At 46.7% G+C, this 25,265-nt stretch overlaps 1 protein-coding gene across 1 annotated transcript in view; it reads left to right on the plus strand.

The window, feature by feature from the left end:
- Positions 1-25,265, plus strand: part of DDX46 (DEAD-box helicase 46) — a 970,300-nt gene that overhangs the window by 195,798 nt on the left and 749,237 nt on the right. The window lies entirely within an intron of this gene.

Raw genomic sequence — 25,265 nt, forward strand, 5'->3', positions numbered from 1 at the left:
TCTAATCAAACTTTATTCATCAAAATAAATTAATTTATCTTTCTGGAAGCACCGGACTCACATTTTACTAACACTGCCCTTTCTCCATTGCAGAGTAAAATAGTTTGTTTGAAACCTGCACAATGTTGCCCTCAGAAAGCAATTATATATTTACACACTTGTACTGAAAGTCATGTATAGCTTGAGACGGAGCGGAGAAGAAAGAGTGTCTTCAGCCTTCAAAGTCCGCGACTCCATTTTAATTTAGCGACCAGACATTCAGCTGCCAGAACGTTAAATTCATACGGCGCTGCTAACCTTCATTAACCACCGCCTGATAAGCCGAAGTTTCTACTGCGCTCTGTCTCAAGCTATACACGACTTATCGGTGACACAAATGTTTGAGATTTATCTTGGACCAATTAATTTAGAGTCTGAACCAGATTAATTCTTCTAAAAAGGGTCTTCACTGTACATAAGAATCTTCTTTATGTCCTGAGATTGTCTTTTAAATGTATAACACAAGAAGACCGAATTGTCGACCAGCATACCTACTTTCATCCATGAAAGAATATAATTGTACAGAATTCTTTACCTAATGTATAGGAAGAATTGTTTTGTAAAGAGGTATTAGAAATGGGTATTGTGCATTTATAAATGTGTATTGTACATTAGTGACAAGTAGATATTTTTTCAGTTCAAGATTGTCACTTTTGTTTGGGAATATTATTTGGCACCCTTGAACTTGATTAATTTGATTATAACTTTCTATACAGAAAAAGAATACACCCTCTTGCTATATGTGATTCAATTTTTATCATACAAATTTGTCCGTATTCATATATTTGAGTTCACTGTTTTGGGGACTCAAAAGTGATATTATAAAATTGTTTCTATACATCAAAACAAAATCCTTGTAGGCACCTTTACCAGATAAATTGTTTTTTTACCCAAGCTCACAATGGTGTATTGGGTAGCCCAAACAATATAATACTTAAACTTCAAGCACAATGTTCTGCCGTATTCATCTTTTGAGATTCTTCTAAATCTTATTAAAATCAGTATTAATAGAGGCATGGTCCCTAATGGGGTAATTCGATGAATCGCTATCAAAGATGTATATTTGTAAACAGCCTTAGCCTAACATCCTGTTGATTCACGATCATCATCATTCAATTAACATTTAGTTCCAGCTCATCCCATAACTAGCAATTAATTTATCAAACCGATCAGCAGAGATCACCATTTCCATGTCATTATTAAGCAGTTGTAACAGGAAAGTATGTCATAATTTCAGATGGGCTCTATAGAGCTCTAAATTGCCACATATATATCTCTTTATTGCATGATTTAAAAAACCCTTGCAAGTTACAAAAAATAAGAAATTATTGCACGTTTAAAAGAAGATTAAAGTTCATTATAAAAAGACGTTGTTGTCGCCCATGATTGCAGAGTGCATGAATGTGGTGTCCCTTTCGCCGACACGTTAGAAGTAACCCTTTATGGCGATGTAGTAGTGTTCCAAAATTGAAAGTGGACCCCCCAGTCTTGGTAAAAAAAAAACAGCCCCCCATTTTTGCAGACAGCACAATTGTCGTTGCCAACATATTGGTTTGGCCCTTTTGGCTCATTGTAGGTGATGACCCGCGTTTGAACATCAAGTCCCGGAGTGTGCTGACCTGCACACTGAGCCCCTCTTTACTTACATGGAGGTGCTGCCGGGTTTTGTTCCTGATGGGGGTTGCTGCTAATGAATCGCCCTCCCCTAGTTTTATTGCAACAAGTTCCATAAACCTTACTAGGGCACAATTTAGGCTAAAGTTCCGTGGGTCGAAGCAGGCCAATACTGGGGCTCTGCATGATCTGACCTCGTTGTTGTTCCAGCCTCTCGGTAGGAGGGACCTTCTTTCCTTCAAAAGGCTTGGGCACAGGCAAAGAATATGTACAATGTCTTCCCTTTGGTTTCCACAGAGTCGACAGAATTGCTGGACTTGTTCTTTTTTCCATTTGGGCAGATGGCTGCACAAGTTAATCACTCCCATTCTTAGTTTTAGAAAGCCCAGTTTGGTGCGTGTGGTGAACTGCAGGATTAGATACCCCTGAGGCTTCAGCTGGTCGTACGATCTTATAGTCATCCAGCCATGGCTTCTTCTTGCGAGACTTGCCTTGTCTTGTAATAAGGAGAGCTTTTACACTTATTTTTTATAGTCTTTTAAATTCGTTTTGGCTGACTTGTAAATCCCAGACTTCATTCAGGCTTAGTGTTTTAAGTCCTCTTCCCAGTAGTTTCGTGTGCAAATTTGACCATAGGTGTTGCGCTAAGCTGCCTTCTTTTGACGCCCTCAGTTTGTGACAGCACATTAGGAAACTCATTAGTCTGGCCAATGATTGATTGCAGATGCCCAGTTCCAGCCTGCTTTGGGAAGGTGACGTATAAGGTGGTAGCTGGAACACTGTTCTGAAGATTTTCGCAATGATTTCGTCCAATTGGCCGCTATCGAGCCCTTTTAGCACCTCGCTGCCATATGTTAGTGTGGGAATCTCTCTTGCCTGTGCTACCTGCAGTGTTGGGGCGAATGTTGGGACAAAAAGCTTCTTGTGAATAGAATTTAGTGCGAATGATAGTGCTACACCCTTCTTTTTTTGCTCTTCTAGGTGGGTTTTGAATCTGTTGTTATCGAAGTGAACTCCTAGATACTTTTGGCACTTGGACTCTTTGATGCTTTCAGAGTTTAGGGCCCATGACAACTTCTTTGGCCGTCCTGGACGGACCACTAGAATTTTCGTTTTCTTGTTGTTAATCTGGAGCTCATTCATTATTGAGTATGCAGCCGTGGCGTCCATTAGACTTGTAGGCCAATCTTTGAGTTGCTTAGGAGAACTAAGTCGTCGGCATAGAGGTTTGACAGATGAATGCTGGCTAGTTTAGGAAGGTGGGAGTTTACCTTATTTAAGGCTTCTGGGAAATCTGGTAAGAATAGATTGAAAAGTGTGGGGGCCAGGACACACCCTTGTTTTAGTCCCTTTGTTGTTGTGATCGGTCGTGAGAGTCTGGAGCCGTTCCCAACCTTAATCCTGACCCACGTGTCCCGGTGCAGAAGCTGTATGGCTCTCAGAAGGTCATTTGGGATGTTCAGTCTGGACAGCTTCTGCCAGAGCATAGCCCTGTTGACGTTGTCAAATGCAGCTTTGTAATCTATGAATCCCATATAGAACAAACTGGAGCTGGATACCGCCTGGTCTATCAGGCACGAGAGAGTCATGAGATTGACTGAGGTGCCTGTATCGCTTGTAAAGCCGGTGTGATTCAGAGGAATCACTGAATGATAGTCAGCCCATGCCCGGAGTGAGTTCAACAGGATCCCGGCGAAGTACTTTGCTTCGTTGTCAATGATGGCAACCAGTCGATAATTCCCTGGAGAATTCTCGTCCCCTCCTTTAAATATTGGCACAAGAATTGAACCTTGCCAAGAGGGCGGGATGACATTCTCTTTTAAGATGGAAGTAAAAAGTGGCGATAGTTTGGAAGCCCAGAAGGCTGAGTCCTCCTTGAACAAAGCTGGGGGGATGCCTCCGGGACCCGGAGCTTCCTCTTTGCGGCCCTTTTTGATCTGTTTTTCAATTAGGTCCACCGGGACACTACTTTGAGTGATGTCCTTTAAGTGATTTAAGCTTGCTGGTTGCTTTTCAGGTAGTCTACTTTGGTGGAAAGGGTCTTCAATAGATAGCATTTTTGTTGTTTGCTCTGGAGGTTTGTTTGTTATTTTTAGAGCTTTGCTGCTTCCTGCTCCGGGGTACGGGTCAGCTGTCCCTTCTTGTTGTTGTAAATCACCATGGGGCGACCCAGAATCCCTCAGAACCTGGGCAATACAGTTTAATATAAACAATGGTTCTGTCTGGTATGTAACTAGATTCCTTCAATATATGAACTAAATGCCTTATTAGGTGCAATTTTAGTCTTCTAATTACTCAACACCGAGCTCCAACCTAAGAGCTTGCTCACCATGCAAATCCAACACAAAAGAGGTTCAGGGTAATCATCCGTTTTTAATCTATGAATTAGTTTTTTCATTCATAAACACCCCTTATACATATCAAACTTTTTAATCAGGACTTATTCACAATTCATAAATATTTTTTCAAAGAACGGCGCAGAAAATTAAGTGATTATAGTGTGACATAAAGTGAAATAGTGACATTCAAACATGTTTATATACAAGTGAGTGAAGGAAGCGGGAAAAAGAAGCAAAAATCTTTTGGCCAGTTCCAGTATTTAGTTAAAATTATCCCAGTAATTGCCTTCACTTTTTTATAAGTGTCCTTCTTGTGGCAACAAGAAAGCAAAATCAGACAACCAGGATGTTTGTATCCTGTGTCTGCCTGAAGAACATGATCCAGGCACCTGTCCTCACTGTGAGCACCTGTCAGGAAGAACTCTCAAAGACAGGGAGAGAATTCGCATCTATGGCCTGGCTTTTAGGTCATCCAGAGGAAGGTCTCCTGGGAAGAAGGGTTCCAAGAAGACTAAAACATCTTCAAAAGACAGGTCTTCCATCCCTTCAGCTTCAGCGTCAGGCTTGGCGCTGAGGAAAGAACCACCGGTGGATCGTTTGGCTTAAAAAATGCCGTCAACGGCGGGCTCGCCGTCGATAAGAAGAACAGGTACGTCGACGACGTCTAAGGATCCAATTCCGTCGTCGAGATCCCCTCCGCCGTCGTCAACCGGGCGACGGTCGGCGTCGAGGGAGGTCCCTCCTCCGCCGTCGTCATCCAGGCGACGACCGGCGTCGAGAAGTGTGACCCCTCCGCCGTCGTCTAAGAAGCTGCGTTCGGCGTCGAGGACCAAGACCCCTCCGCCATCGACAGTAACACGTCGATCGCCGTCGAGGACGCATTCTCCGTCAGTGTCTTGTCGATGCTCGGCGTCGAGGGTGTCCAATACCCCTCCGCCGTCGTCGCAGAGGCAGAAAGCTCCGTCGACGGCTGGTCATTGCCGTTCGACGTCGAGACAGAGAACTCAGTCGACGACTGGAAATCGTCGTTCGACGTCGAGACGGAGGACTCCGTCGACGACTGGACATCGTCGTCGAGAGAGAGGGCTCCGTCGACGGCTGGTCATCGCCGCTTGACGTCGAGACCATAGATCACATCGATCGCCGTCGAGGCATTCGAAGCCGAGATTGTTTGACCCGCCGACTCCCCAAAGGCGTTCGGCAGCGAGAGAAGAACGCTTGACGTCGAGACATTCAGAGAGAAACTCTGTGATCATGGTAACGGAGTCAGCTTCTCGTCATTCCACTTCACGGTCGTCTGGCTCCTCAACTGCATCTTCAAGGTCCAGAAGTCCGGTGCGCAGATCTCCTGTGTGTCAGCCAGATCCTTCGGCTGAGCAAGTCAGACTGTCACCTAGATGGTACAAGTCTTTGGACAATTGGGAGATTCTGGGGCTGCCAAACGTATGCAAGAATATGTCAGCCCACAACACAGGTCTCCTCTTCAGAGTCTGGTAGAGGAGATGGACAAGCGAAGTCCTCCCAGGTGCAAATCACCTGTGAGAACACCAACTAGATCTCCCAGAAGATCCCGATCTCCCAGAAGAGAAAAGCCGGTCAGGCCTCGTTCAGAAGATCGGGTCAGATCTCGCTCTCCTAGAAGGGATGAGCGTTCAAAAAGATCGTGGGAGAGGAGGCACAGTGCTCACCGTAGGCGTCGACGATTTCCGTCTACTTCATCTACCTCTTCTACCAGGTCATCCAAGAGGGATTACTCCCCTACGTTGACGGACAGTCCTACGTCCAGATCCTCCCCATGACATTGGCACTTATCTGGATGTCCTGCAAAGAGGATCTCAGAAGCTGAGCATTGAAATGTCTGTCCCTCAGGTTACAACAACAGTAATTTTTGAGACTTTACACAAAAAAAGCTATCTCTCGTCCACTGCTGCCTTTAGTCCCGGGGATTAGTGATCCTGTCAAAGAGGTTTTCCTAACTCCAGCGGCATCAGAGCAGTGCCAGCCCGCATTCAGAAAAAATACAAACCGGCCTCTTCTGACCCGGTTTTTGTAAAATCTGACCCTCAAGCAGACTCTGTAATAGTGGCAGCGGCGAGGAAGACGCATGCAGTTGCCGGTTCCTCTTCAGTCCCACCAGACAAGGACAGCAAATCTCAGGACTCCTGGGGTTGCAAGGTTTGCAATTCAGCTGCCTCCACTCTGAAGGTTTCCAGTGCGGCTGCACTTTTGGGTCGATACGACAGCCTTATGGGACTCCATGGAAAGGTTCATATCCAAACTGCCAAAGGAAGACCAGCAGGATTTTGAAGAGACTGTGACAGAAGGATGTCTGGTGGCGAATCAGATGATGAGCACAGCTGCGGATGGTGCAGTGCTTGCGGCTCATTCCTACTCACATGGGGTTTGTGCCAGTCGGCTTGGTTGAGCCTCACAGGTCTGAAGCCGGATGCTCAGCATCGCATCCTTAATCTTCCCTTTTCGGGTTCCTCTCACTTCGGGGAGCATGCCGACGAAGAGATGACCCGTATGAAGACGGAACTAGATACAGTGAAAGCGGTGGGTTTGGAAAAGAAAAAAGAATTCAAACGCCGCTTCAAGACCAACAGGGGGAGAGAGGCTCAACAGAGGGTTCAAACCTCTCAGTGGTCCCAAAGCAAGAACCAGGGTAAATCCCAGTTTCGAGGCAAACCCAACAGAGGTAGAGGAGGTCACCAACAGTCCTCTAACACCACAAGAGGAGGAAAGGCCTGAGCAGTGGCTTCCTCTGGTGCCGTTGCCCACTCCAGTGGGAGGAAGTGCTTCACAACACCTGGCAGAGTGGGTCAGCATCACAAAGGATCAGTGGGTGCTGAATATACTGCGCAATGGATACAGGCTACGTTTCCGTGCGCTTCCGAAGAGCATTCTTCCAAAGAACTCTAGCCCTCACCAGCTAAGCTTGCTCCGAAGAGAGGTGAAAGTTCTACTACAAAAAAGAGCTATAGAGGAAGTTCCTCCCTCTTAAAGAGGAAAGGGAGTGTACTCCAGGTACTTCCTGGTCCCCAAAAAAGATCAGGAGGACAAGTTCAGACCAATACTCGATCTAAGTCTCTTGAACAAGGTCATCGTCAAAGAAAAGTTCCGCATGTTAGCGCTTCACCAAATATGCCCACATCTTCAAGCCGGAGATTGGATGTGTTCGGTGGATCTGCAAGATGCGTACTTTCACATTCCAATTGCTATACAACATCGCAAGTACTTGAGGTTTGTCGTAGGGAACAAACACTACCAGTACAAGGTGCTACCCTTCGGTCTCAAGTCCGCACCACGAGTCTTCACCAAATGCATGGCAGTGGTGGCGGCTTTTCTTCACAAAAAGGGACTCTTCATCTATCCGTACCTGGATGACTGGCTCCTAAAGGGTCCATCTCCGGTACGGGTAGCACACGATCTGCAACTTTGCCTGCACCAGTTGCACAGGCTCAGTCTCCATGTGAACCTGGAGAAGTCAGTCCAGCGGCCTACACAATCCATCCACTACCTAGGCTCCGTTCTGGACACAAAATTGGGAAAAGCGTTTCCTTCGGAGGAGAGAATTTTTCCCTTGGGTCAGAAGTGTGGGATTCTGCTAGAGTCTCGGTCTCTAACAGCCCGACAAGTAGCATCCCTGCTGGGTTCCATGGCGTCCTGCATCTTTCTCATGCCAAACGCCAGGCTGAGAATGCGTCCTCTGCAGCAGGCTCTAGAGGACCAGTGGGACCAAGCGACAGGGCGTTGGGAAGATCGGATCACTCTTTCCCAAGCGACAAAGGATGCCGTCAAATGGTGGACTCGGAAGAGGAATGTGCTGGTGGGAGTACCATTTCACCAACCTCTGCCATCCCAGTCCATAGTGACGGATGCCTCTCTGCAAGGCTGGGGAGCGCACATGGGTCCGCTTCAAATTCAATGCCAGTGGTCTGCGCAGGAGCAGACATACCACATCAACATGCTGGAACTCAGAGCGGTATTCCTGGCTCTCAAAGCTTTCTTTCCAGCGATCGAATCCAACTCAGTCCTAGTTCAGACAGACAATACGACCACCATGTTCTATCTGAACAAACAAGGAGGCACACGATCTCGCCCACTCTCTCGAGAGGCTCAGGCAATCTGGCATTGGCTTCTCTCTCTCGAGGCCTCACAGTAGTGGCGGTGCACCTTCCAGGCGAGTTGAACGTAAAAGCAGACGCACTCAGCAGGCACTTCGAAGATAAGCCAGACTGGGTGCTAAACGACGAAGTGGTAGAAGAGCTTTTTCGTTGCTGGGGTCATCCAACCATAGACTTGTTTGCAGACGACGAAAACGCCAAATGCTGCGCCTTCGCGTCCAGGTTCCACCGGCCAGGAACGCAGGGGAATGCTCTCCTGATGGATTGGTCGGGAACATTCGCTTACGCGTTTCCTCCCCTGGCTCTGATTCCGAAGGTAGTGGCCAAGCTCCTCAGGTCGAACATGGAGATGATCCTGATAGCCCCGGACTGGCCACGGCAGTGGTGGTACCCGGACCTTCTACATCTGTCTGTGTGTCCACACAGACTACTTCCTTGCAGGCCGGACCTGTTGAGCAAGATGAACGGGAGGATAATGCATCCCAACCTCCCTTCACTGAACCTAACAGCATGGCTCCTGAGGTCCTGCAATATGGACATTTGAACTTGCCTCCCGAATGCATGAACATTTTAAAGGAGGCTAAGAGGCCTTCCACGAGAGCGTCCTAAGCGTTGAAGTGGAAAAGGTTCTACATATGGTGTAGGGATCATCACTTAGATCCGACTAAAGGGCAGGAGGAGGTAATCCTGCCATACCTCCTTTCCCTGGCAACTTCTGGTTTGAAATATACTTCCATTAGAGTGCATTTGTCAGCCATAGTAGCATACAGAAAATCACCTGATCAGATTTCTTTCTTTCAGGTTCCAGTGGTTAAGGACTTCCTCCAGGGGTTGAAAAAAGTGTATCCCCCTGTGCGAAATCCTTCTCCTCCATGGGAATTAAACCTGGTTCTATCCAGGTTAATGTCACCTCCTTTCGAGCCCATCCACAAGGCCTCCTTGCAACATCTCTCTTGGAAGGCAGCCTTTTTGGTGGCGATTACCTCTGCGCGCAGAGTAAGCGAGATACAAGCTCTCTGTGCGAAATAACCATATACTGTTTTCCACCACAACAGAGTAGTCCTAAGGGCTCATCCATCTTTCTTGCCTAAAGTCATTTCGGATTTTCATATAAATCAGTCCATTTCCCTCCCTTCGTTTTTTCCAAATCCTACGACCCCAGCCGAGCGGTCACTTCACTCCTTAGATCTTAAGAGAGTACTCAAGTTCTATTTGGAAAAGACTAAAGGGATTAGGAAAACGAATCAACTGTTTGTGAACTATGGTTCAATGAGGACATGTTTTCCAGCGGCCAAGAGGTCCATCTCCAGATGGATTGTCTCTTGCATTAAATTGGCCTATCAGCTTGCAGGCAAGCCTTTGTTGGCGTCACCCAAAGCGCATTCCACTAGAGGGAAAGCTGCTACAGTAGCTTTCTTGCATGACATTCCAATGTCAGAAATATGCAAGGCTGCAACCTGGAAATCGGTTCATACCTTTACGAGGCATTACTGTCTCGAATCTGATTCCAGGGCCGATACTCAAGTAGGGCAAGCCTCCTTGAGGAATCTATTTGGGTAGTATATAGCCTACTCAGACTTGTTGATGAGATTACTGTCTTATCATTCCTTTGCCCGCAGGGAAGAGGAGAGGCTCGCTATTCTATTTTAATGCTTATGACTATTGATGAGGATCCCCTGGAAGAGAAGGATTAGTTACTTACCTGTAATCCTATTTCTCTTCCAGGGGTATCCTCATCAAAGTCATAAGCAACCCTCCCGCCTCCCCGGGCAAAGGATACTCTTTAATAAGGAGATATTCTTAACCTATTTATTACTGGTTTTGTTTTCAGTCTTCGAAAAGAACAACTGACCTAATTGTCACCCCTGAGGCATGATGGGATACAGGGGGTCAGGGGTGCCTTAAAGTCACGGTGTCAGTTTTTTTGTATACAGCTACAGGTTAGCTTTTCAGTCTTTTTAGACTGTGTGATTGCAATGCAGCCTGGGAGCTTTCTATGCTTTCTATGCTTTCAGTGATTAATGAGAATTTCTACTGCTTTCTGAGCATTAAAAGAGTTTCTAAACAATCTTTGGTGTTGTTTCTCATGTTTCTAATGCTTATTATTCATGTATGGTGGAAATTCTTCACAGAATATTTCAGCTCTGATGTTATTTGGCTGCTATTGCATATATATATATATATATATTCACGCTCCAAAATCCTTCCCACTCCTCCTGGAAAGAATGACAGCACTCGAGGTTGAGGTATACAAACGCGCTAGATTTTATTCAGCGGAGGGGTGCACACAGACGCGTTTCGGCGGTCTGCCTTCGTCAGTGTGTGATGCACTGTGTTTGTATCCGACATTGTTTTTATCATACATAATCACTCCCACTACTGGTCAGGTGTGGACACAAACAAGGGGACTAGAGCCTAACATGAAACAAGGCGGCCATCTTGTAGTGTATAGTAAATGTAACACAACAGTAGGATTTAACTAAATAAAGCCCCCAGATGGGCAATTGCATTGTATCCAGTTAGGCTAATCACAATAAAATGGCAAAAATTAGCATGAAATAATAAAGCCGTGGATCGGCTTATGTCCCCATATATATTACATGTGCCAAATCACCTGTACGAAAAGAAAATTAAATCAATTCTCAAACCACAGCTGCAAGCTGAGCATAGCTACAGGGGGGGTTTTGAATGAGTGGGTGTCAAGTGAAATGCATCGCGTGCAATATCGGCAAGGGCATGTATAGTTGTTCACAATATGAACCACATTTTGAACGGAAACTATTACATGTATTCAAAATTGAAACAAAAGTGGTTAGAGTGCATATTATATACAGTGGAAATTGTGTATGTAGAGAGGCATTAGAAATAGGCTTCTGCATTCTGTCCGATCAAATATAATATTCATATAATCAAAGTCACAAGATATTAATGATGATTATCAAGTACCTGATTATGGGTTATACCAAGAGAAGCATATGCCATCAGTCAAATAACCACGAGTTGTCTCTCACATACTATGTACAAAAAACTACTATGTACAGGAAACGAATTGGATGCAATTTTCAGAGCTATTATATACATTAATATACACATGTTCAAAGTATGATAATGTGAAAAGTTCTAGTTTCAGTGTGATCAGTTGCACTATCATCTTGGAATGGTGTATATCAGATCTTAACTGCTCATTTCCCTAGATGGAAGGCCATCTCCTCCCCACTGTTGAGACCTTTGGGATATTTAGTACACAGATCAATGATGTAACGGGACTCTAGTCTCCTTAGTCTGCGTAGTCGGTCACCTCCACGAATATTGTGGGGTACAATATCGAGGCCGAAGTACTGGAGCTTACTCCGATCTCGATTGTGTACTTCCGCGAAATGGCGAGCCACCGGATAGGTCTGATCTGTTTTGTCGATGGCTCGCATATGTTCCAATATTCTAAGCTTTATCTCCTTGATCGTGCTCCCAATGTAGCGTAAGCCACAGGGGCACTGCAGGCAATATACGGCATACTGGGTGCTGCAGGTGATGAATTTATTTATATAGATTTTCCTGCCGGTCTCTGGTATTATATACGAGAGTACACGTTTACTACCTGCGCACGCTTTGCAGCGGCCGCAGGGGTAAAAGCCTCGTTGCTCCCTCAAAGTGTTCGTTCTCAGGGATACTTTTTCGAGATGGCTGTGCACCAGTATGTCGCCTAGTGATTTAGCTTTGCTAAAGGTTAGGAGTGGCTGAGATGGAAGATCTTCTTTGAGCACGCTGTCTGTTAGAAGAATATGCCAATTCTTACGTAGCATGGCTCTGAAATTGTCTGCACCTGTTGAATAGGGAGTTATGACTCTGAACTTGCCTTGATCCTCACCTGACTTGCCCCTACGGTTAACCTGATCGATGTTACTGGTCAGGAGGGACTGTCTCTCTATTTTCCTTACTCTTTTTAGAGTGTTATGGAGCATGCTCTCGCCATATCCCCTAGCTTTAAATCGGGATATGCATTCCGAAGCAGCCGCTTCGAAATCCGAGGGTTTAGAGCAGTTCCTGCGGAGTCTTAGCAATTCCCCGTAGGGGATGCTCCTGATTAATTGGGGTGGATGGCTACTGCTGGCATGCAGTGTAGAGTTGCCAGCAGTTTGCTTTCTGAAGAGGTTAGTGTGGAGTTGACCATCTTCTGCGTATATTTTAAGGTCCAGGTAGTCCGCTGCCACCGGACTCACTGTCCCAGAAAATCGCAGATTAAGTTGATTGTTGTTAAGTACATTGATGTATTCCCGAGCTGTCTCAGGGGTACCTCTCCACACAATGAAGAGATCATCGATATATCGATGCCAGCAGATGACCTTGCCCTCTTCTTCCCCAACTCTGCAGCTCCTGGGTACCCGCTCCTCCCACCAGCCCACGAACAAGTTCGCGTAGCTGGGAGGAAAGCAGGTACCCATCGCCGTGCCAGACTTCTGGATGTATAACTGCTCTTCAAACAGGAATATATTGTGTTTTAGACAAAATTCTACGAATTCCAGAATCATTAGATTGTGTCTGGAAAATCGTAGTTGGCGTTGTTCCAATGCCCATTTGACCGCCTCTAGTCCATGGCTATGATCGATAATAGTATAGAGGCTGGTAATGTCTAATACCATTAAAAGATAGTCCTGCTCCCACACCAGATTGTTCAGTTTCATCAAAAAATCCTTTGTGTCTCGTATATACGAGTCCAAGTTGGACACAAGAGGGAATAAGGTGTGGTCCACAAAGCGAGACATATTCTCCGTTAGACTCCCGATGGAAGAAATAATCGGGCGTCCAGGTGGGTGGTCACGATTTTTGTGAAGTTTTGGGAGGTGGTAGAAAGTTGGTGTCATTGGGCAAGTGGTACGTAGGAACAGATGTTCATCTTTGTTCAGCATATGTTGGTTGTACCATTTGGAGATGAGTTTGTCATATTCTATGATACTCTGTTGGTAGGTATCATTAGTGCATTTAGTATAAAATTTCTCATCTGAGAGTTGCCTCAATGCTTCCTTTGTATAATATTCACGGGTCATCAGAACCACGTTCCCACCCTTGTCAGAGGGCTTCACAATTATTTTCGTGTCCATCGTTAATCCTTTCAAGGCAGTTCTCTGTTGTTCCGTGATATTTTGGTGGGGGTTCTTTTGGTTACTTTTCCGTAGTTTTAATAGGTCATCATTCATCGCTTCCGAGAACACATCTATGGCATCCCAAGGGGATTGGGGAACAAAGGTGGACGGAGGTTTAAAACCACTGTTTTCACTGTCCTGTTCAATACCCTGCACTTCAGCTCTTTGGGCTGGATCCAAATCTGCAAGGTCCTGTGTTTGTTCCAATTCCAGATCTGTTAATATCTCAACTGAGCGTAGATCTTTACCGCTCAGTACGTCTGATGCTGTAATTCTTCGCCCTTGGTTTTCTTTGTATTGTAGATGTGGCCGCATTTTGAAATGTTTATGTAATTTAAGTTTGCGGGTGAAGCGGAACAGGTCTATTTTAGTTTGGGTGTATTCCAACTCACTGTTTGGACAAAAGGTCAGTCCAAGACTTAGGACTTGTTCTTCTTCCTTTGTCAGCTCTCTAGGGGTGAGATTGACCACCGTTAAGTTAGTAACCACGTTGTTGGTGATGGAGTTACCTGGGGAGTTAGTGGTGGTGTTGGTTCCACTTATATGAATAGCTGGGGCTATTGTTTCTTGTTGGTGCGCTTCCGATTGGTCCAACGGGGTGCTCGGGCGCCTCTGCCCCTTCCTCTTGTTCCCCCCGCCTGCCCGTCTGGTTCTGCGTCCTTTTCTGCTCCTTGGATATCCGTGTCTGGGGGCTTGTTCTTCCCACCTCGGAGCCATGTACTTTGTATTACTTCGTACTCCTCCTGAAAAGGAGTCTTGGTGCTTTTGTCCGCCGCTTTAGGCCCCCTGCTGGTAGTGCGTGTATCTGGGTCTGACTGATTCTCTTCTGCTTCATTCTCAGTTATGTCAGATTCAGAGGTGACTTCTCCAGTACCGCTAGTTGTTCCAGCACCTTCTTTTCTGCTCTTCTGGAGGGCTTTGCGTGGAGCGTCAAACTTTTTTGCATACGTAAGGACGCGTCCAGTTAGATAGTCGTTGGCGTCCCTTTCGTATTTTTCCTGTTTACGGAGCCTTATTTTAGATTCATATTTGATCAACCTATATATCTCCGTTTCACTATCCTTGTTTAATTACCAGGACTCTTTAGGCGTCGGTGCATAAAATCAGGGCACAAGGTTACCCTGCTTAAATCAACACCACCTCGAACTTTCCAGTACCAATGAACTCTTAACAATAATCTCCGCCACACGATAAGATGGTTTAGGAAGACTTTATTCCATACCCAGCCAAACTTTAAAAAAAAAACGCGTTTCGGCGACACCCTCGCCTTGGTCACGGGTAATTTGTTTGTATTCAGCCGACATTAAATAAAGAAAAAGTGCAACATAGTTTAAAATGTGAACATAAACATAGGACTATACACACCAAAAACTCTTTCGGCCATCTTAACATGGTAAAAATATTTTATCTTTTTACTTGTTTACCTTGTTTGCCTATTCCTTGCAGAACCGTTTTAAAGAATAGTTCGTCAGGTGTCTTAAGCTTACTTTTACAGCACCTCGTATATTCTTTTTTTTATTTTTTTATTTTTAATTTTTTGAAAACCTTTATTGTGCATGAAAAAAGGGAACAAATACGGGCCTACAACCGTCAGGCCGGCCACGATACTTTTAAGCACAGGTGCAAGCAATGCGGTTCCCCAGCGGCATCAGGTGACATAGCAACAATTAATAGCAGTTACACTGTATGGAATCATGTCGCCAAGGAGAAGGAGCATTGAAGGTTAAATTTAAAAAATTTTTTTTTTCCGATCTAAATATAAATCAGTGAAGAATAGGATCAAGGAGAACTGAGTCCGTACATTAGCTTCACAACATGAGCAGGCAGCATCAATAAGAAAACAACAGTAGTGATGAGCACCCCGTCAATATGGCAGTACAGTGTAGAACAACAGGAGCATCAGTCCGCATTTACGTACCACCCACAGCGCCACCCACTCCCTACTAACCCCTGTCGCAGACCCAGAACAGAAAACAGGACAAGAAAGCGCAGAAAGTTTAGAAAAATAAGGCCCATAGAAACTAAATAAGGAAAACTAAATCTATCCCCCCACCCTACACCAATGCGGAGGCTACGGCCTACCCCCCCCCCCCCCGGCAATGTGCCTGTCGCCCATTAAAGAACCCGAAATATAGACCAAGAAAAGAAAGAGAAAAAAAGGAAACGGTAAGAAAAGTAGAAGATTTTTAACTCTTGAATATAGAGAGTGAGAAAAGGCCATCCTAATCTTCAACTCTCACAAAACACAAGTAAAGCGAGAGGAGGAGCAATTCTAAACGTTCCCAGCCTCCCAGCCAAAAGCACAACCCCCACCCTGTTCATGACAGCACAGAAATAAGTAGCAATGCAGAGACAGTTGGGGAAAGACAATTCACCGTGCATGACTTAAACAGATGCATAACAGTCCTAATCCCGTCTCAACCAGCCAAGCAACCGATAGCAAAGATGAGCAACCTAGCCCTGGCCCGATCTCGGATACGTCCCCAAATGGAGTTCCTGAAGAAAGCCCGCCCCCTCTGAAACCAAGAGACAATATGCCGCATAAAGAAGGAGAGTAAAGCAGAAGCACAAAATGGCCGTCGAATATCACCATACAATCCTTTGTCCTTCATAAGTAGTTCCCCTAGGCCATCGGGAAAGTATAGGCTCCTCAACGTAGTGGGTGAAGGCCACGAGGGAAAATCCATCGTAGGGGCCGGTGGCTGCATATCCAGGTCTCGAGTCAATAACAATGTTGCAGGCAGCAATGTGGCAGACCCCGGAGGTAGGGGAAACAAAGTATCACAGGCGAGTCCACTGGACGGCCGGTGGTGGGCGTCAGTAGAGGCAGAAGCAGTCACATCTTCTCCGCGGGCAAAAAGAAACACTGTATCCCCAATAGAGTCCAATGGAGACGGTTCCAAGGTTAGCTGGCTTCCGACATTGCGCTCCTGCCGTAGAACAGACACCATTTTGTCAATGCGGTCACCCATTACTTGGAAATCTGTGCACATTTCCGATCGAAAGTCAGACAGGGCGGCCAGGATAGATCCATAAGAAAGTGGTGGTTGTAGCCCCTCGTCATCAGGCTCCCGGGAAGACGTTTGCGAGCCGTCCCCTAGCGCAAGCAGGGTGACACAAGCAGCAGACGGGAACGGGCACTCTCCCCCGTTCCCCGAAGCACCAGACACAGCCATGGTAGTAGGGTCACGGAGTAGTCGCCGGGTGCGGCATAACCAGGCGGCAATACAGGTCGCAATGCCCGCAAAGTTGATTCAGGTCGGGCTCTCGACACTGAGAACCTTATCGCTTCAGGCTGCAACACCGGGGCAAGGGAGCAGGCAGCCGATGCCTGCCAAACATGGCCGTGCAATCCATTCCGCTCGCAACCCGCCTCAAACAAAGACGCCGTATCTGCAAAGCGTCTCAACACGGCGATCACTCACAGGGCACAGCTCGCATTGTTCCGCGGCAGGCAGCGCAATCAGGATTCTGTCCCGGGAGAATGGCGCCACCTTCACGTCCTTGGTGTCGCGCGGGCACCCCGGCCGCCACTAAGCCTCCCAGACTCGGAGACGGACGGCGGTGCGGGCACGGGGCCAGGGCTCGAAATCGTTTCGCACTTATCTCCGGCTGCCGGGCGAGTCGAGAAGCCTGGGAAAGACGCTTTAGATCAGCACAGCATAGCGGACGTTCCGCCGCCACGAACCACCAGGATAGAGATCAGGATGTCAGAGCGGAGGAAAAGAGCCGGTGGAGCCGGGAGCCTACACGTCTGTCCCAGTCGCCATCTTGGCTCCTCCCCCCACCTCGTATATTCTCATGCCAAAATTTGATTATTTCTAATTCAGATGTCATATTCTGATACATATGACATCGCATACACCAACAATCATGCGCTGAAAAATTGCGTCACCAAGTGTATTAGCCCGAGAGGGTTTTACCATGTTTCAAACATATTTCAAACAGATGGTCTTAGTATACACATGCAATCCTGCATAAATACATATTCAATCCCAAGTGGGTATTTAAATCACTTCGACCATCAAACATTCTGAAGTCTCCATAATTGGTGCCAATTCCTATGGAACCAAAGTTACTAGGTAAATGCATAAGCCATAATTCATGAATTCAAAAATGTTCATTAAGGGAAAGAAAATCAAATATTTCTAATTTGAATGTCATATTTGGGTGCATAGGACATCACATAGGCAAGTCTTACATTAAAGAAATTACGTCATAAAATATGTAGACCCAAGTGGGGTTTGACCTATTTCTAATAGAAAAATCACAAAAAATTCCAAGTGGATAATAGTATACCTTTGAACATTAGACATTCTAGAGTCTCCATTAATCATAACCATTCTAGTGGAACCAACATTAATTAATCAATACATGAACTGTAATTCATGAAATGTTCATTGAAGGAAACAATTCAAATTTCGAGGGCTATTCCATGGTTCTCAAATTTTTCAGAACTCGGTTCACATTCGTGTACCTGCAAAGAATTAAGACATCTGTTGGTGGCTCATTCTATTTAGTAAATGTTCACATAATTAAATCAGTGACTTAAAAATACATTTAAAACAATGTAGGAAGTCAAACGAAGGGAACAGAAAAGACGTATATTATAAGTTCAGATTGATCTCAAAGATCTCAAAAAGGCAAAAAGGCAGTTCTACCATTTCTAGCATTGTGAACATATATAAACATCACATATATATACTCTTACAGCACAATCATTCTCCTAGGAACCAGTTTATCTCCTCTTCGAAGTTCAATCCTTCCGGGATCCTAGTATTTAACTCTAAGATAAATCTCGATTCCATTTGTCGCAGCTTACGGATTCTGTCACCACCCCTGTTGGACTGGGGGACTCTGTCAATCACAAAAAAACGCAAAAGGGTGCGATTCCCATTGTGTAACTCTTCAAAATGGCGAGCTATGGGAGATAGTTTATATTTATTAGCAATTGCCCGCATATGCTCTAGTATTCTTTTCTTTGCGGGGAACATCGTGCTCCCAACATATTTCTTTTCACAAGGGCATATAAGAATGTAGACACAGTAATCCGATAAACATGACAAATGTTTTTAAATCTTTTTCTCGAATTTGGATAAGGGAAAGTAAACAGTTTTAACATTGCAACTATGTTTGCATGCTTTGCATTTCATGCAAACATCGAAACCCTGTACCTCCCTAGATGTACACTTGCGTAAAGAGATTTCATTTTTACAGAGTCTACGACAAATGGAATCGAGATTTATCTTAGAGTTAAATACTAAGATCCCGGAAGGATTGAACTCTGAAGAGGAGATAAACTGGTTCCTAGGAGAATGATTGTGCTGTAAGAGTATATATATATGTGATGTTTATATATGTTCACAATGCTAGAAATGGTAGAATTGCCTTTTTGAGATCTTTGAGATCAATCTGAACTTATAATATACGTCTTTTCAATTCCCTTCGTTTGACTTCCTACATTGTTTTAAATGTATTTTTAACTCACTGATTTAATTATGTGAACATTTACTAAATAGAATGAGCCACCAACAGATGTCTTAATTCTTTGCAGGTACACGAATGTGAACCATGGAATAGCCCTCGAAATTTGAATTGTTTCCTTCAATGAACATTTCATGAATTAAAGTTCATGTATTGATTAATTAATGTTAGTTCCACTAGAATTGTTATGAATCATGGAGACTCTAGAATGGCTAATGTTCAAAGGTATACTATTATCCACTTGGGATGAAATACGCATTTTTTGTGATTTTTCTATTAGAAATAGGTCAAAACCCACTTGGGTCTACATATTTTGTGACGTAATTTCTTTAATGTAAGACTTGCCTATGTGATGTCCTATGCACCCAAATATGACATTCAAATTAGAAATATTTGATTTTCTTTCCCTTAATGAACATTTTTGAATTCATGAATTATGGCTTATGCATTTACCTAGTAACTTTGGTTCCATAGGAATTGGCACCAATTATGGAGACTTCAGAATGTTTGATGGTCGAAGTGATTTAAATACCCACTTGGGATTGAATACGTATTTATGCAGGATTGCATGTGTATACTAAGACCATCTGTTTGAAATATGTTTGAAACATGGTAAAACCCACTTGGGCTAATACACTTGGTGACGCAATTTTTCAGCGCATGATTGTTGGTGTATGCGATGTCATATGTATCAGAATATGACATCTGAATTAGAAATAATCAAATTTTGGCATGAGAATATACGAAGTGCTGTAAAAGTAAGCTTAAGACACCTGACAAACTATTCTTTAAAACGATTCTGCAAGGAATAGGCAAACAAGGTAAACAAGTAAAAAGATAAAATATTTTTACCATGTTAAGATGGCCGAAAGAGTTTTTGGTGTGTATAGTCCTAAGTTTATATTTACATTTGAAACTATGTTGCACTTTTTCTTTATTTAATGTCGGCTGAATACAAACAAATTACCCGTGACCAAGGCGAGGGTGTCGCCGAAACGCGTTGTTTTTTTTTGAAAGTTTGGCTGGATATGGAATAAAGTCTTCCTAAACCATCTTATCGTGCGGCGGAGATTATTGTTAAGAGTGCATTGGTACTGGAAAAAACGAGGTGGTGTGTATATGTGTGTGTATATATATATATATATATATATATATATATATATATATATATATATAGTGTGGGGCGCATATAATATAGTGTTTCTGGGGTCCCGCGCATGGGCGGGAATATTCTAAAGCTTATGACTTTGATGAGGATACCCCTGGAAGAGAACTAGGATTACAGGTAAGTAACTAATCCTTGCCCCCCACCCCTTCTAAGACATGTAGGAGACCCAGCCGCGGGGTACGGGGGAGCTCCCATCCCAGGACTTCAGACAAACTGCTCCATACTCCTCCCCCCCCCCCCCCCCCCCCCCCCCCCCACCACAGCTCCACACTGTGTGCAATATTGATCCAACCTCTCTTTCACACCGCAGACAATCCGGGGACGCAATCAGGCCTGCCCGCCACAGTTTCTCCCTGGTATAGTAGATGCGGTGCAGATACTTAAATTAAATAAGCCGCAGACTCGTCACAATTGCAGCCCCTCTAGGGGCCTCTAGTGCCTCCCGCCAATCAACCTCATCCATCGCCCCCACATCATTCTCCCAGACTTCTCGCAGTTTGTGCAGGGAGGTCGAGCAATGCGTCACCAGAGTTTGATATATACTGGATATTTTCTTTTCCTCCAGATCCCCCATGAAGACCTTTGCCTCCAACGGGCTGAATTCGGGCAAGGCGTTGAGTCCTGCCAAACTCGGTGTGATGGCGTGTCGGAATTGAAAGTACTTAAGGAATTGGGAATTAGGCATCCCATATTCCCGACTGAGTTCCTGAAAGGTCTTGAGGGTCGTACCCACCATGACATCCCCTAAAGACGAAATACCGATGGTGTCCCAGCCGCGGAATCCACCAAGAGTCCCCAGCGCCGGCAGCCTACTGTTATGCCACAGAGGGGTTTCCCTAGTCAGCGTGCCCCACCAGCCCATTCGACGGAGGGCCTGCCTCCAAATGCGAAAGACCACCTGAGTGGCCGGCGGCAGCACCCTCCTCAGCGGCGCAGAGTACAGGATTGTGTGGAGGGTATTGGACCCCATCAGATGCCGCTCCACTGCATACGCCGGATCGTCTCTGGCCCCATACCACCATTCATTCAGAACCAGTAAATGGGACGCTTGGTAATATGACAGTATGTCCGATGTTGCCTGTCCACAGCAATATGTTGACAGGAAACAGGTGCGCAATGCTACCCGTACGGCGCCACCTGTCCACAGAAATTGTCCTAAGGACGAGTTAACCTGCGCGAACCACTGAGGCAGAATCGGGTAGGGGTGGTTTTCAACGGTCATAAATTGTGAGGGGCATATGCGACCATATCATCATAACGGCCCTTATGCTGTCCCACACCGGCGCTATATTCCGCTCCCATGAAACAGTAGGAACCTCAGTTATAAATACTCCTAAATACTTGAGGCCCCCAACCGCCACCTGTAGCGAGGACGCCCATGGCCCGGCCCGAGCGCAGCCCCCCAGGGTCCAAAGGTTCGATTTATGTGGGTTCATATACAGCCCTGACACCTCTCCAAAAATCCTCATGATGTCCAATACCCGCGGGCCCGATCTGTTAGGATTAGTAAGGAAGAAGAGGACATAGTCAGCGTAGAGCGCTATCCTGTCCGACGGTCCACCCTCTTATTCAAAGCCCCGCAGCTGCGCATCCATGCGCACCCAGGCGGCCAACGGCTCCATCGCAAGGGCAAATAAATATGCGAGAGGGGGCACCCCTGCCTTGTGCCCCGTCCAATGGAGAATCTGGCGGACAGAGCTCCGGCTACCCTCACGGACGCCGTCAGGTCCTTATATAACAACTTAAGGTAGGAAAGGAAGCGGGGGCCTAGATTCAGTCGCGACAATAAGGCAAAGAGGTAAACCCAGCTGAGGGAATCAAAAGCCCTGTCAATATCGGCTAAAAGAAGCGCTGCCCGTTCCCCAGTGCCCCTAACTGCTGCCACTACAATGTGAGCACGTCGAATGTTGTGTCTCGTTGCCCTTTGTGGCATGAATCCGGCCTGATCCGGATGAACAAGGTCGGCTATGTGTGGAAGGAGGCGATTCGCAAGTGCCTTGGCCAATACCTTGGCCTCCACATTGAGGAGGGAGATCGGTCTGTAGGACGCGTGTTGGTCCGGGGGCCTTCCTGGTTTGTGAAATATTACTACCTCCGCATGCCTCCAATCCGCCGGCAGACAACCACGCTCCCTGGCTTCCTCCAACGCCGCACCTTAATGAGCGCCCAACTGAATCTCCAATACCACCGAAAGGAGGGAGTTCGGGAGGTCCCACCTCACCGAGGCTGCGATGCACTAGTCAGTCCCCCGAGGGCCAGGCCAGGACCCAAATGCCACCTCCTCAGACGTCCGCTCTGTGTTACTTTGCCGCTCACCTCCTTACACCTTCCCTTGGAACTGCAGTGAAGCGCGTCTCCTCAGGTGTCTAGCGGGCCCCCTCTAGGAACGCGGCATCCTCACTGCCTCCGCGTCAGGCTGCGGATACCACTCCCAGAAGCCGCCCAGCCTCCCGCAGTCACCTTGGCTGATCAATGGAACGGGAATGTCTCTGCAGTTGACCCTCCGCACTCAGTCCCAGGCCTCTCCAGCGGTCCGTCGGCACACCTCCACAATCCTCCAGCACTACCACTGCCCGGGGGCCTACTCCAGTTCAGCTACTACCGTGTCCACGCTGGCAGCTCCCCCGGGCCTCCTCGGAGCAGCCCACCTGTGGCCGCCGGGTGTTCGTGAGCTAGGGGCCCCACATCGCCCAGTGCATCCTCCCAGGGCCAGCAGCTTCCAGCGCACCCTCGCTCCAGAGTGCAGACAAGCGCAGTATCTTCAATTGAGGCCGACCGCCTCACGAGCACCAGGCAGGGGCGCCTTCCTCCTGGCCGTCCCCACCTGCGTCTCCAAAATTGAGGTCCCGGCTTCTCCTGGGCGACCAGGCCTCTCGCCTCTATTAACACTGTTGCCCCATCTCAGCTTGAGGCCCAGGTGCTCTGCCAGTGTCCGCTGTCAGTACAAGGCGTCCACCGGCTCCCCGCCGTCCACCAGAGGAATCTGGACCCCTCCTCACCTCCTGGTCCCTCCGCAGAGGATAATGCTGCCCGTGGCGCTCCGATCCCGGGGGCGCCAAACTCGAGGCCCCGGCTGCGCCCCACTCCCCTAAGCCGCCAGGAGTCGCCTGCTGCAGCTCGATGTCTGGGAGTCCTAGGGCTCCAAGAGTGCCACCGGAATACTCCCCGCCCGCTCCGCCAATCTCGCCCGCAATTTCAGGGGGCAACAGGACCGGGGGTGGGGGGGGAGGTAAACAGGATATGCCGCCGGATAATTATGGGCAGGGCGGAGCTCGTCTAAGCAGCGTCCTCCATGCCTGCCAAGCCACGCCCCCTTCCTTTGTCTTTTCCCCTTGCTGGTCTGATTCATTGTAACCTGATCCGCTTGGGGTGGTGAGATAGCTTTGTCCGCGAGTGGGGACTTTTGTTGGACACTGATTGAACTGCCTGTTTCTGATATATCCAGGGGTAAGGGCAGGGCTTTGATTCCATCCCTGCATGGCCCTGGATGTGCTGCCTCCATTTCCTTGGACTCTTGACGTGTGTCCTCCTTGCTGTTGCTTGAGGAGAAAAGCTTGGAGTTTGTGAAATCTTTTATGTCTACCAGCAGTTGCTCCATCATTACTGGGAACGTGCTCAGTTTCTCAATTATTGGTGAACAATCGCATCCTTGTTGTTGGTGTCAAGCGGCCTCTTGTGCCCGTCTGATCAGATTATTCAAGTTTGTAATTTTGTCATCTATTTTAACTACGTACACAGCTAACGTGTTTAGAAGACTGAATGTCCATTTTGTTTGCTTGATAGGTCATTGCATCCGCTGACCTTTGTAGGATATCCAGAGCTGTGGCCCATGCCTTCTCTTGTTTAAAATCCTCCTTCTCCTCATTTGGGGGTGGTGGTGATAAGAGATGGCCAGGGGCATCTTTGCCATATAAAGACAGCATTTTTTCCCCACTCTTTGGATTCGAGAAAGGGGAGGTCCCTCTCCACAACGTGATCTTTCTCTGTATGTTGCATGGCTGCAGGCCCAGTAATATTATGTTGCGCACTTTGAGCTTCACTATGTTCCACCCCCCCAGCTTGTGGTACGGTTGTGCAGGCAGGTGTGTGGAGTCTTTCTCCCTCTGCAGTCAAATTGAATGCATTTTCTTTTATGGACATATTGTGAGTTGTTAGATTCTCTGCGTGGTAACATCTTTTGGTCGTACTCGCGTCAGGGTTGACAGTGAAGATATCTGCTAGAACGCTCATTGGCTCATTGTTGTTTTCAAATGGGCAGTCAGTGGTGTTAAGTGTAGGGTTTGTTGAGCCCGCGGAATTTGCAGCGGAAACGCTCCTGGGCATTGATTGTTTGGAGGTGATCTTTGTTGTAGAGCATCCTAAGGATATAGCAGTGAGGTACCCTAATTTGCTCAACGTAGACATATTGGCGACTTCTTCCTCCAGTGGAAGCGTGAGATCGTCAGATTGGCTAGTGGCTGTCGCATTGTTGCTTATGCTTTTTCCCAACACGTTGTTGCTACCTAAGCAAACGATCACTGTGGAACTCAGGGGAATGGGTAGACACTTAATTTTCGTGTTGCTAGAAAAAAAACTACTGACCCTGCGTCTTTTAACAAGGCAAATTTTGTAGTTATTTTTGGTTGTTTATGGGATTGGTATAGAGCCACCAGGCCTGCTTCCTTAGGTTGCGCCGGAGGCGTGTTGGCTGCAGGTCCTCCGGAAATGCTTGGCGATAGGCTCAGTATCTGGTCAGTGACCATGGTAGGTGTCTGTAATCTGTCTCTCCGGTTCAGTTTCTTTTGTGGGGCTGTAGTCCTCTGCTTCCCTGATCTCATCTTTGCTTTTACCGGGAAGAAGATATGTAACTGAGGTGGAATGATAGGTAGGCAGTGCGCAGACCGGTCTTTTCAGTAGTATCCAGCAGGGGTCGAGATTGCTTGCTTGCTTGCCATAAGTCGACTTTCGTCCCAGAGGGGACTGGCTTTTTCCCCCCTTTGTGCGGTACTGCTCACAGACGTAGTGTATCCTCAGGGCACAGTTGTCCCCTACCTCCTGGCTGCCTGTTTCCCACGGCCTGCGGTCTTCTGCTGTTGTCGCGGTTTTACCCAGCCTCTGCCTCTGCCTCTACAGGCTCCCTGTCGCCTTGTTGCCCAGTTGCATAAATCGTTGACGGGAGCCTCGAACAGAGGGCCTCTGGCCTATCACTGCTTCCAAGAAATGCTGTATGCTGTGTCCTTGTGTGCTGCAGGGTGTACAACGTGGGTTTGTGCAGATATGCAAACAGTGCTGAAGAAAGATTGCGGTATTCTAAAGTTGAGGGTTCTAATGTTCAGTGAGACACAGCTCCAACTCCAGACCTGCAGGGTCAGATGAG

This window comes from Lissotriton vulgaris, chromosome 7, assembly GCF_964263255.1.
Source record: "Lissotriton vulgaris chromosome 7, aLisVul1.2, whole genome shotgun sequence".
NCBI classification, from domain to species: domain Eukaryota; kingdom Metazoa; phylum Chordata; class Amphibia; order Caudata; family Salamandridae; genus Lissotriton; species Lissotriton vulgaris.